The sequence below is a fragment of the Theobroma cacao genome, chromosome 6 (assembly GCF_053813885.1).
Source record: "Theobroma cacao isolate CCN51 chromosome 6, ASM5381388v1, whole genome shotgun sequence".
NCBI lineage: Eukaryota > Viridiplantae > Streptophyta > Magnoliopsida > Malvales > Malvaceae > Theobroma > Theobroma cacao.
Window position 1 is genome coordinate 17,776,556 of NC_142644.1, and position 13,708 is coordinate 17,790,263.

Below are 13,708 nucleotides of genomic sequence, written 5' to 3' on the forward strand. Positions count from 1 at the left end.
AGCTTTGAAACATACTTGTGATACCGGACTAACTTCGAGTCACGTGTCTCTCATTCTCCTCGCAACTGATAAATAACCAAAGCAGAGTCCCCATACACTTCCAAAATGTGAATTTTCCTCTCGATTGCTGCCTGAAGACCTATGACACAAGCTTCATATTCAGCTACATTATTGGTGCAATAGAAGTTGAGTTTAGCTATGACGTGATAATGATCTCCTTCTGGTGACATTAACACGACCCCTATGCCATGCCCCAAGGCATTCGAAGCTCCGTCGAAAAACATCTTCCAATTCTCTTTCTCCGATTCCTCCCCACTTGTTTGGCATATTGACATCAAGTCCTCATTCGGAAACTCAAACTCCATTGGTTCATAATCCTCTTTCACCCTTTCTGCAAGAAAATCTGCGATTGCACTTCCTTTGATAGCTTTTTGGGACACATATACAATATCATATTTAGACAATAACACTTGCCATCTTGCCACTCTACCTGATAAGGAAGGTTTCTCGAAGATGTATTTAATAGGATCCAACTTTGCAATGAGCCAAGTGGTATGGTACAGCATGTACTGCCTGAGTCGATGCGCCGTCCATGCTAAAGCACAACACATCTTTTCCAACGAGGAATACTTGGACTCGTATTCAGTGAACTTTTTACTCAAGTAGTAAACTGCCCTTTCTTTCTTACCAGTTTCATCATGCTGTCCTAACACACATCCCATGGATCCTTCATTTACCGTCAGGTATAAGAGGAGGGGTCTCCCGACCACAAGTGGTACCAATACTGGCGGACTCAACAGATATTCTTTAACCTTGTTAAAAGCAACTTGGCACTCCTCATTCCACGCCCCCGGATTATGTTTGCGAAGGAGTTTGAAGATCGGGTCACATTTGAGTGTGAGCTATGATATGAACCGGGCTATATAATTTAATCTTCCCAAAAATCCTCTAACTTCTTTTTGCGTTTTGGGAGGAGGCAAATCACGGATTGCTTGAACCTTATCCAGGTCAACTTCTATTCCTCTTTCACTGTCGATGAAACCCAATAGCTTTCCTGAAGTGACTCCAAAAGTGCACTTTGCCGGATTTAATCTGAGCTGAAATTTTCGTAACCTCTTAAATAATCTTTCAAGATTGGTTGCATGGTCCTCTGTTTTGCGAGCTTTTACAATCATATCATCCACATACACCTCAACCTCTCTGTGCATCATATCATGGAAGAGAGTCACCATAGCCCGCTGATAAGTTGCCTCGGCATTCTTCAAACCAAATGGCATTACCTTATAACAAAAGGTCCCCCACATAGTTATAAAGGTAGTTTTCTCTCCATCTTCTAGTGCCATCTTAATTTGGTTATACCCTGAAAAGCCATCCATAAAGGAAAACATGGAATGGAGGGTAGTATTGTCAACAAGGGTGTCAATGTGGGGAAGAGGAAAATTATTTTTTGGGCTAGCTCTATTCAAGTCTCGATAATCCACACACATTCTTACTTTCCCGTCTTTCTTAGGTACTGGGACAATATTTGCAACCCATTCAGGGTACTTAGCTACTTCCAAGAATCCTGCATTGAACTGTTTTTTCACCTCTTCTTTAATTTTCAAGAGCATTTCAAGTTTAATTCTTCTCAACTTTTGCTTAATCGGTTTGCATTCGGGTTTCAAAGGCAGTTTATGGGCTACAATGTCTGTATTGAGTCCTAGCATATCTTAATAGGACCATGCAAACACATCTACATATTCATGGAGTAGCTTTATTAGTTTTTCTTTTTCCATTGGCACCAACGTCATACCAATTCTAACTTCTTTCTTATTTTCTTCATTTCTCAAATTTATCGTTTCAAGTGTCTCTTGATGTGGGACAATTTGTCTCCCCTCCTATTCTACTAGTCTTAACAAGTCCGGAGTTAAATCATAATCCTCCACGTTTTTTGTATCGTCAAGTTCACTGACACTTGCACCTTTTTCAAAATTAACTTCAAAACCACTGTCATTATCATTTTCGCATTCATTATTTGGAATCTTGGAAGGTAAAGGGGATTGAAATATGTAGAGCTATTGTATAGGTAAACAGTTAAAATAAAGGGATGAAATGACACGAATGAAAGTGGTTAATCATGAGAAAAGATATGAGAAATGCACTACGCATGTCAATTTATTAGAATGATAAATGATAAAAAGCCCGATACATAAAATTCCAATGCTTTTGGGCATAAGCACGGATGTTTAGTTTGCATTAATTTGAAATTGAATCACAAGTGACTGGTAAACTCATGGTGTTCCAGCTGCTCAACTTTAGATTCGGTGGCCCGAGGTATGTAGTAGGAATCCCATCCACATTTCCTGACTGTTCTTCACCTTCCTCCGTTGCACATATTGATAAATCAAAAAAGGCTTCCCCTAAAGCTAACACTTATTCTCGGCTCCCAACGGTGAATGATTCAGGAAAGATGCAACCTCCAGATCGGAATGTCTCGTAGAGATGAGGATATGTCATTCCTTGGATTTCCAACTCATGCCCTTTAAAGCGAGCCAACCTTTCCTTTTTTCTTTCGGCTATCATTTCTTCTCTTTCCTTCTTAGTTGGTTTATACCCCAAGCCAAACCTTTCTTCATTTTTGGTAGCACGTATGGGCCTTCTAATGCCTTGTAGTTCTCTTCCCAGTCCCACCCTCGCTCGGTATCCTTTCCCTACTATCTGATTGACAACCATCTTGATGGTTTTGGAAAGCCTCGGAATAGGCGGTGTGGTTCTTTCTCCAACATATGTGGTGTTAACAAACTTGAAGGATCGAAAAGAACATTCAAGCACTTCTTCCGTCGCTTCCACGTAAGGAGTATCTGCTGGCTTGCTTATAAGTAAGTCCTCTTCCCCGTTAACACAGACAATTTTCCCTTCCACGATGAACTTGACTTTCTGATGAAGAGATGAAGGTATGGCCCTAGCCATATGGATCCGAGGTCTTCCCAACAAATAATTGTATGAAGGAGCGATATCCATAACCTGAAATTCAATGGTAAAGGTACACGGGCCAATTTCTACCGGTATCTCAATGTCCCCTACTACTTCTCTCCTTGTTCCGTCGAAGGCTCTCACGATCATCTGACTCTTTCGCATGTGGAACATGTTGATGGGTAAACGGGCCAAGGTCTTCATGGGCATCACATTTAAGGACAATCTGTTGTCAAGCAGTACCTTTGCGATGGTACAGCCTTTACACTTGGTAGTGATATGCAAGGCTTTGTAATTTCCTCTACCTCTAGAAGGGATTTCTTCATCGTTAAAGGATATTATGTTACCCACCGAAATGTTCCCAATGATGTAGTCTAAATTTTCAACTGAGATATCGTGATCCACATATGCTTGGTTCAAAATCCTCATCAAAGAGTTCCTATGTGGTTCCGAGCTTAGGAGCAAAGATAGTAATGAAATACGAGCGGGCAACCTGTTCAATTGCTCGATCACATTGTATTCATTATGTTTGATGAACTTGAGGAACTCGGCAACTTCTTTTTTCGTCACCGGTCCTTTTAAGCCGTCTGTCGATTTCGGAGGTTGCACCTTTTCTTCTCTCGTACCTTGCTCTTTTTCCTTTCCTTTCTCATTCTTGAGTTTTTCCAATGATTTCGATGAATAGCAACGTCCGCTGCGGGTAATCCCTCCAACACCAGTTATATGTGCAGCATCATCTTGAGATTCAGCTATCTATTTCTCCGCTTTTGAAACTTGTACACTACAGTTGTAGTTCCATGGGACAACTTTGTCATCTTTGTAAGGGAATGGTTTAGGGATTTCGATAATCATCTTGGCACGGGTTCTGTCCTCCACAACCTCTCCTCTTGGTTCATAGAAAATGGTTAAAGGTTTTATCTTCATTGGGTGAGTGGATTCCTTGGATATCATGTTTACTGTTGACTCTGAAGCTTCCATATAAAACTCGATCCTAGATTCGTCCATCATTCTTTGCACTTTCTTCCGGAAAGAACTACAATCCTGGATTAAATGCCCCACACATCCTTTGTAATACAAGCAACATCGTCTTTGGATATCTCCCGAGTCATTCACATTAGGACATTCCGGCCAAACCTCGAGCATATTGGATTTTACCAAGGCTTCAAATATTTTCTCCATGGGGGTTTCCACTTCCCGAATGTTCCTTTTAACATACACCTCCCTTTCAATTGCATTTACCCCTGCCCCAGCATGATTTGGCAGTGGGTTGTTGTTAACATTCTGTTCCGGCTTTTTTTCAAAGTTCAGGATTCCTGCCTTGATCAACCCTTGCACCTTATGCTTGAATGTCGTGCAATTCTCAATCGAATGACCTTCGATTCCATAATGATAATCACAGTGGGCGGAAGTGTCATACCATCTCGTGAATGGAGGTTTTAATGGCTCTATGTACAAAGGTGCCATCAGATGGTTTGCAACTAACTGAGTGAAGAGTTCAGCATATGTGATTAGGATTGGGTCAAACTGCACTTTCTCTTTCTTGTTTCGCCATCCTCTTGATTCACCGGTTGTATGGTTGTTTGAAGGTGTTGTTTGTTGTGTGGTTGAGGCTGTAACAGGTGTGAAAGTAGGTGGGTGAATATTTGTGGGGTAAGGTGTTCGTTGGATGGAAGTATATGGGTACAGGTTAGAAAAGGCATTTGGCATGGGTGGGTATAGGTATGGGCTTTGTGAAGTGTTGTTCACAGTTGGGTAATAGGGGTATGGTGGGTATGGCTGGTAAGGGTTGTATATTCCTCCTTGGTGTTGTCCTGAAGTGATGGCTTGAGCTTCTCCCTCTTTCCTCTTGAAAGTTCCCCCTTTCCTCGTGTTTGTCGTATCATCTCCTTCTATCTTCCCTTGCTTAATGGCAGTTTCTATCATTTCTCCTGAAATCACCATATCAGCAAAGTTCTTTGTGGCACTACCAACCAATCGTTCATAGTAAGGGGCTCATAACGTGTTAACAAACATTACAGTGGTCTCTTTCTCAGTTAATGGTGGTTGAACTTGAGAGGCCACATTCCTCCATCTTTAAGCGTATTCTTTGAAGCTTTTAGTGGGTTTCTTCTCCACGTTTTGTAAAGAAAGGCGATCCGGAGCCATATCTGTAACATGCTTATACTGAGCTACAAACGTCCAAGCAAGGTCTTTCCACATATGGATTCGATTGCGGTCTAGCTGGACGTACCATTTTGCTGCAGCACCAGTAAGGCTATCTTATAAGCAATGTATCAAGAGTTTGTCATCATGAGCATATGCGGCCATCTTTCTACAATACATGGTGATGTGTGTGACCGGGCACTTGGTTCCATCATACTTCTCAAAGTCTGAAACTTTGAATTTTGGGGGTATGACCACATCTAGCACAAGACAGAGCTCAATTGCATCTATAGAACAATACATTCCCATTCCTTCTATCATGCGCAATCTTTCCTCAAAAAGGTCAATTTTTTTATGGGTATTGGGATTATCTTTCGATTCAACAGATCCACATTTGAGCTTCTCTTGTTCCTTTGGATCATCCAGATCAGGTATAGAGATGGGATCTGAAGGACTTGCCCCTCCAATTGGCCTTTGTTGAGCATAAGTCGATGGTGGCCCTATTGGCATCCCAAAAAATGGATATTGACCCATTGATGGCATGGGAATAGATGCATTCCTTGCAGGTGGTGGTGTAAATCCTGGTGGATACACAGGGTCTGTATTGGTTTCTGTCTGTTGAACGTCTTCTGGTGTACCAGAGTTCCCTGTCGCTCTCTTTCCTTTATTTGTAGATATTAACTCCAAAATTTTTGATAACTAACCCATGATTTCTTCTTACTTCTTTTCAATCTTATCCATCCTCTCTGAATGCTCGTCCCCCATGATCTTAGAACGGGATCTTGTATTGTATCTGTGGAGAATTTTTTTTTCTAGAATTTTGTTCTATTAGTTCAAAGAATAAGTTAGAAATTTATGTTGAGTGCATTATTATTTATTACTTTTATTTAAATCATGCATTATGATGCAAATGAAATGTATAGAAAAGAAAAAATAGGAAAAATATTGGCCATCCAACATTTACCATAAGAAAATTCGCATCCATAAAACTTAAATATCCGATTACATCATTGTCTAAAACCATTACATAACTATCAAAAGGAAAAATCGACTTTGTCATATTGGTCCCTAACCATTCTGAGGTGATCGATCAACCACTCACTCAATTCATCCCTGGGAAGAATCTCTGCCTGAGTTCTTCGGTCTTGTCTGCCATCACTCGAGTTCTAAATGCCACTTCTCTCATCTGTCTCAGTACCCATCGCATCTCAGCTTCTTTCTTTTGAAGGCTTTGTGTGCACAAATCATTTCTTTCCCTCATTTGGAAATATTCTTGCCTTATTATTTCGTACTGTGCCTTGTAGCCCTCCATGGCAGCTTCCAACAAGTCGCAGTCATTTTTCAACTCTCGGATGGTTTGTTCTTATCTTTGAACCTTATGCTGCAAAGCATTGTTGGCACTTTGGAGTTCTTGCATTCTAGCAATCAGAGAAGAATTTGTCACGCTCACTTCCTCAAATTTGCTTTGCCACTCATCCCGCTCTTCCAAAGCCATCCGTACCTTTCTTGCCAACTCTTTCTTCACTTCTTCTAGCTCATCCTCATGTCTCCGCTTCATATTCATCATCTCTTTTTCAAGTCTTTTTCTTGTCAATTCACTCTCCAGCAGGACATCTTGGGGTTCTGGGTTTATGGGATGTTTTGATGGATTTTTCGGGGGGCATATGACATTTTTCACCCTTTGGTCGTGCCAAGTATGATATCTTGTGGTGACTTCATTGGTAACCCTTCCCTGATCCACTCGACAAGTTTTCTTCCAATCTTGTGCAATTTCCTCAATTCTCTTTAGCATTTCCGGCTCTCCATATGTAAACTCTAACTAGTCGAGCTGGTGAGTCATGGGCACGAATTGTTCAGATCCGAACTGTCTCTGTACCATTATCGGGGCATAGCTGATGGCTCCCCATGGTCCCATCAGTGGTACCCATGGCTTGTCCCCACATTTATACATTACTTGCATTTGTGGCATCCATGGAGCTTTCCAAGTCACTTCAATGCTCATTAACCTCCGGAGCCTTGCAACCCACTCTTCTTTCCTCTTGCAGTCGGGCCATTCACTTTCGCAGAACTCAAGGATAGGACAACTCGCAGATAGATAAAGCTTTCAAAATCTGCTCTCTTTGCATTCGAAGTGGCTTTTGATCCATATGGTTAGGAGTTGAGCACATCCGATGAATCGTCCCTCACCTTTGCGTCCAGAGAAATTCAAGGATTTGAAGGTTTCAGCTAAGATGGATGAGGCCGGGTTCATGCTCCTTGTCACCTGATCAAAGAAGTCTATGACTGACACCTCCACATGACCTAGAACCTTCGGGAAGACCACTAAGCCATAGATCGCCATTGCGAAAGCTAGGAAACCTTGTTCATCATCCATGTGTTTTTTAATATATCCGTTCAAGAAACTCCACGAAAGACATTCTGTGTCTCCTTTCTTCTTCAAATGCTGATCCACTTCTACCGTAGTCATTCCTAACAACTTGGCCAACTTTCACCGGTGTCCAGTCTTTTGGGCCCTCCAATAGATCTTATCAGGTGCATGTGATCTATCCAGAGCAGAGAGGAGTACTCTTCTATGGTAGGGGTCATGTCCACCTTGTTAAAGACAAAGCAACGGTATGAGGGATCCCAAAACTGGACAATGGCTCGGAGCATCTGGTCATCAACAGGTACATATAGGAGCCATGTAATGTGTCCATACTTGTTTTGAAAATTGTTTCGGTGAGCACGTCTCCACTGTTCTCAAATTCCTACCATCTCTGTGAAGTCATTCTGCTAAAGGTCCAAGTGAACTCTCTCGGGTAAAGTTGAGACATGTCCTTGGGTCAAACAGTCTCCTTTTTCTCGTTGGATCTGCCCTATCTGTAATTCTATCTCATAGTCATTTTCTGTATATGTTGAGCGGACCTGCCGATGACGATGCCATGGATATAACCGGGATCTCTTAGGTTGAATATTGTGTAGCCAATATTTCTCCTATATGCAATTACGATGCATGCAAATGAACATGTAACATGCGCATGACAAGCAAAATAAACTTAAGTTAGTATGGTAAAAAGAAAGAATGGAGTGTTAAAAATAATGAGAGAATAATAAGCAATATCATGGGTATTATTGTCTACTCCACGATGCTTTATTATCTCCTGGCATAATTTAAGATAGAGGGAGTGGAAGAAATTCCTTCATGTGTACCTATTTACAGGGTATATTTTCACCGGGTATGGCCCTACCTAGGGTTAAGCTACTCTCGGTACTCTATATGCTGAGTGGGGTTTATAAACAGAGTTAAGGTTCCCAAATCGTTCCTCACTGTCGTCTATGTGGACTAGTAAGGCACCCCGGTCCTCACCCATTACAAGCTTCAAACGGACTAGGTTCAACTTGAGTGGGAGTCTTCACTAGCCCGTGCGGAGGTTATCACCTCACGAGAGCGTAGCTACTAAACTCCCTCCTAAAAAGGACATAACCTGGGTGGAGGGTTTATGTATGAATGCAAAATGTGCTGTGTGTGAAGGAAAACATCGAGTTTGGAGTAATAATCTCACATCCCTCTACCCTAAATCCCCACAATTATTAAAAGCAATAAATGCGAAATAAACTAATACACCAGACCAAATATGTAGAACAAATCATTAACACTAAGAAATTATTGAATTATTTAAAACCTTGGATAACCTATTATTATTTAATGGTTCGACTCTCGGCAGTTCCCAGTAGAGTCGCCATCTGTCGTAACGTGTAGGTCCGGGAACCCGACCGCCAGACGCGAATGTGGAAACTCACTAAAAAATTAAACTAGGAGTCGCCACCAATCTTTTTTACTAGGTGCGATTGGCCACCTATTGACTCGATTCTAATCGATGAGAACTTAAATTAATTTTAAGCCCACCGAAAAGAACCTTAAACTGGTCTACGATTTTCTAGATCTAGGTTCGGGAGTACGGTTATGCCCGGGGAAGGATTAGCACCCTCGGGACGCCCGTTCCATGAACGGTACCATTTTTAGATTATCCTATTGGGCTTTAATTTTTAATTTCACTATATTTCCTTAATTATTATTCTTTTATTTTATCTTTTATTTAACCTAAAATAGAATGCAAATGGATGGCAAGATGAAATGCATGGCGTGAGATAAAAATGCCGGACGAATAACCTTTTATCGAGGATATTTTTTCGAATCCGCCCATCATACTAGTGGGACTCGGGATATTCTCTCACCTAGGGAATTATCCGAGAAACTCGCATTCGTAAATTCGACGAATAATTCCCGTCATCGGGGTCATCGTACGTTTTCTTTTTAAAATAATATTTTTGTGCATAATGAACCTAATTAGGGCAAAAGCCTTTAATTAAAGATGGTTCTCGAGCCCTCCCATCATACTGGTGGGACCCGAGGACGTCTTTTCACCTAGAAAACTTTTCGAGAAATACCCGCCTTCGCAAGATCCCATCATCGGGGCTTAAACTCGAAAACAGAAATATTTATATGCAATGATATGTATGATGCAATATATATATGCTATGCTAATGCAATTATCTATATTTTTTGTTATTATTAATTAATTATTATTATTTTATTATATATTTTATTATCATATTTTCTATTCTTATTTCTTATTATTATTTTTTTTATACTTTACATTTTTTTGTTCTAAGTTCTTATGTTTTCCATTTATAATTAGACAAATTGTTTATAATTCTATGTTATTTTAGTGAACAAAAATTATATATTTTTTTATTATACTATTTTTATTTTATATATTTTTATATTTTTATTATTATATTTTTCATAAGCAATCTTTTATTCAAACCTAATATCTAAGATCTTATTATATATATATATATATATATATATATATATATTTATTATTTTTATTTTTTTACATTTTTTATAGTTTATGCCATTTAATATTCAATGCTTAATTTTAAATTAGTTGTTTTTTTATTTATTTATTTATTATATATATATATATTTTTAACATTTATTATTATTTAATTGTTTTTTATATTGCATTTTTACAAATTAATTATTTATTATATGTTTGAATTGTTATTATTTTTTTTATCATTTATTATTTATTTATTATTTTTATCAAGTAATTTTTTTTTGTATAGTCAAACTCTTTATTTATTAAGAATTTTGGAATCTTGAAATCGAGGCCCTCCCATCATACTGGTGGAGCTTTGATTCAGATTTCGAACCTAGGGAATATAAGCCAGAGATTGCGACTTCTCGCGTCCCGACCGATCATCCCATCATCGGCATTATACTTATGGACAACATCATGATATTTTATTACTATTTTTCCTTTTTGGTGATTTTATTATCATTATTTTTTATTATTTATTATTTTATAAATTTATTATATATTTGTAATAAATATTTTCCTTCTTTGTTTTTTATTATTATTTCTATTTTCTCTTAACATCTAATCATTTTAAAAGTATTTTATCTTTTTATTTTACCTAATAACATACTAAAACTAATTTACCCTTCTATCAAATATTGGGCCAAACGTAACCACAAAGACCAAATTAGAAAAAATTTACCTTTTATGGGCTCAAGTGGCCCAAGATAATCGGATCACTCCAACTGGTCTGCTTCCCAAGGCCCTCAGGCCTCTCCCAAAATGCACCGTTTCGGTGTCTTGTCCAGCAGCCCTTGGTACGCCCAAAACGACGCCGTTTGGAGAGAATAAATTGGACTTTGGGTGAGTTACAGGACGACGTCGTTTAAGGCCTCCGAGCCCTAGCTATAAAAACCTCTTTTTCTTTCCTCTCTCCCCATTTTCCTTTTTTGTTTCTCTCTCTAGCCGTCTAACTCTCTCCCTTCTCTCTAAACAAATTGGATTCTGCTGGATTTCTCCTTCTCACGCTGGCGAACTCCCCTTGGCCGTCGATCTGCAAGAGGACTCACGTCGGCAAACTCCTCCTTGTCGCCGATCTGCAGGTGGCCTCACAGATTCCCTTACGGTCGGCTCCCCAACCGGTGGCGTCGCTCCCCACCTGGATCGGCTCCTCTTTCCCGGGTCGACAGATCTGGTGGCGCGACGGTCGAGCTTCTTTTCTCTCACTCTTCTCCTGCCGGTGCGAACCCCCTTGGCACCGATCGAATGCTTTCGCTCTCTTCCTTGTGTCGGGTCTGGTGGCGCGACGGTCGGGCTTCCTCTCTCTCACCCTTCTCTTGCGCTTTGTCGACTTTTCTCTCTCCTACTGCCAGTCGACTTCTCAACTACCGCATATTTGTCGACTTTTGTCGACTTTCTCTCCCATTGCATATTTTTCATATTTTTTTGAGAAATTTTTTGGGTTGTTGTGGCTGCTAGACTGGGATTTTTCTTTTTTGCTTGTTTTTTGCTTCCACTGTTCCCTTTAGCTTGCAGGTTTTCGGGGATTTTTTCTTGGGTTTGAATGCCCCCCCCCCCCCCCCCCCCCCCCCCGAATGCTACAGTGCCCCCTCCCCTTTATACCCTGTTCTTGGGCTTTGGAGGGGGCACTCTCCACTGCCTTGTCCCTGGGCACTGGGGGGCACATTCCACTACCCTGCTAGACGTGAATTTTTCGCGTCTGGCAGGGTGAGGGAGGTGCCTGGCAGGGTGCGTTCGCACCCTGCCAGTCGTACCTCTCTCCCTTCTTTTTCATTTCTTCTTTGTTTTTTTTAATTTTTATTATTTTTATTATATATATATTTTTTTGGTTCATTTTTGTGTTTATAATTTTAGTGTCTACACGATTGGCCACTTATTAACTCAATTCTAATCGATGAAACCTTAAATTAATTTTAGGCCCATCGAAAAGAACCTTAAACTGGTCTACGTTTCTCTAGATCTAAGTTCAGGAGTTCGGTTACGCCCGGAGAAGAATTAGCACCACCAGGACGCCCGTTCCATGAACGGTACCATTTTTTAGATTATCCTATTAGGCTTTGATTTTTTTTTTTACTTCCTATATTTCCTTAGTTATTGTTCTCTTATTTTATTTTCTATTTAACCTAAAATGGAATGCAAATGTGAGGCAAGATGAAATGCATGACGTAGGATAAAAATATCGGACGAATAACTTTTTATCAAGGACGTTTTCCCGACTCCGCCCATCGTACTGGTGGGATCCGGGGTGTTCTCTTAGCTAGGGAATTATCCGAGAAACTCGCCTTCGCAAATTCAACGAATAATTCCCATCATCGAAGTCATCGTACGTTTTCTTTTAAAATAATATTTTCGTGCATAATGAACCTAATACAAGCTAAAGCCTTTTATTAAATATGTTTCATGAGCCATCCCATCATACTGGTGGGACTCGGGGGCACCCTTTCACCTAGGAAACTTTCCGGGAGAAACTAGCCTTCGCAAGATCTTCGAAAAATCCCATCATCGGGGCTCAACTCGTAAACAAAAATACTTATATGCAATGATATGTGTGATGCAATGTATATGTGCTATGCTAATGCAATTAACTATTTTTATTATTATTATTATTACCATTTTATTTTATTTTTTTATTGTCATATCATTTTATTTTATTCTTTTACATTTTTTTATTCTAAGTTTCTCCTATATTTCCTTGATATTTCCTATCTTATTTCTTTTATATAATATTTATTAATCTATACCTTGCACCACTAGATACTTAATGCTTAATTTTAAGTTATTTATTGTCTTGGATCTTCTTTATTAATAGTCTTTATTATTTGTCTATTTTATGTCATGGATATCACAAATTTATTATATACATATTTGAATTATCATTATTATTATTTTTATTTTTTCTTTTTTTATCTATAATTTATTTATTATTTTTTTGAATGATTTTGTATAGTCAAATTCTTTATCTGTTAAAATTTCGGGATCTTGAAATCGAGGCCCTCCCATCGTACTAGTGGAGCCTTGATTCAGATTCAGAACCTAGGGAATATAGGCTCGGGATTGCGACTTCTCTCGTCTCGACCGATTATCCCATTATCGGTATTGAATTAAACAATTTTGTCTATATTAAATAACTAACTATCTTATCCCATTTTCATCAACTCTATATTTTATGTAAAATTATCTCCTTTGATTTGCTTGTCATTTACCGATTTTATTCCATTACATTTTACGTGTGTATATATTATATATTTAGTTTTAGCAATTAAATGTATTTATTTGTTTTGTTATATATTTTATTTATTTTATTTTATTTTATCTACTTTTGTAACCAAATACCTATCTCTTTCTAATTTTATTATTATTTATTATATAAACAAAAATATATATATTCTTATATTTTTTATCTACTCTCATCTTTTATCATCAATTTTTTTATATATCATTAAACATTCTATTTTTATCCTCATCCATCTTTATATTTTTCTTCTTTCTTTTTATTTATTATTATTACTTCTATTTTCTCCTAACATCTAATCATTTTAAAGGTATTTTATCTTTTTATTTTACCTAATAACATACTAAAACTAATTTACCTTCCTATCAAACATTAAGCCAAACACAACCAGAAAGACCAAATCAGAAAAAATTTACCTTTTATGGGCTAAAGTGGTCCAAGATAATCAGATCGCTCCAACTGATCTGCTTCCCAAGGCCCTCAAACTTCTCCCAAAACGCACCATTTTGGTGCCTTG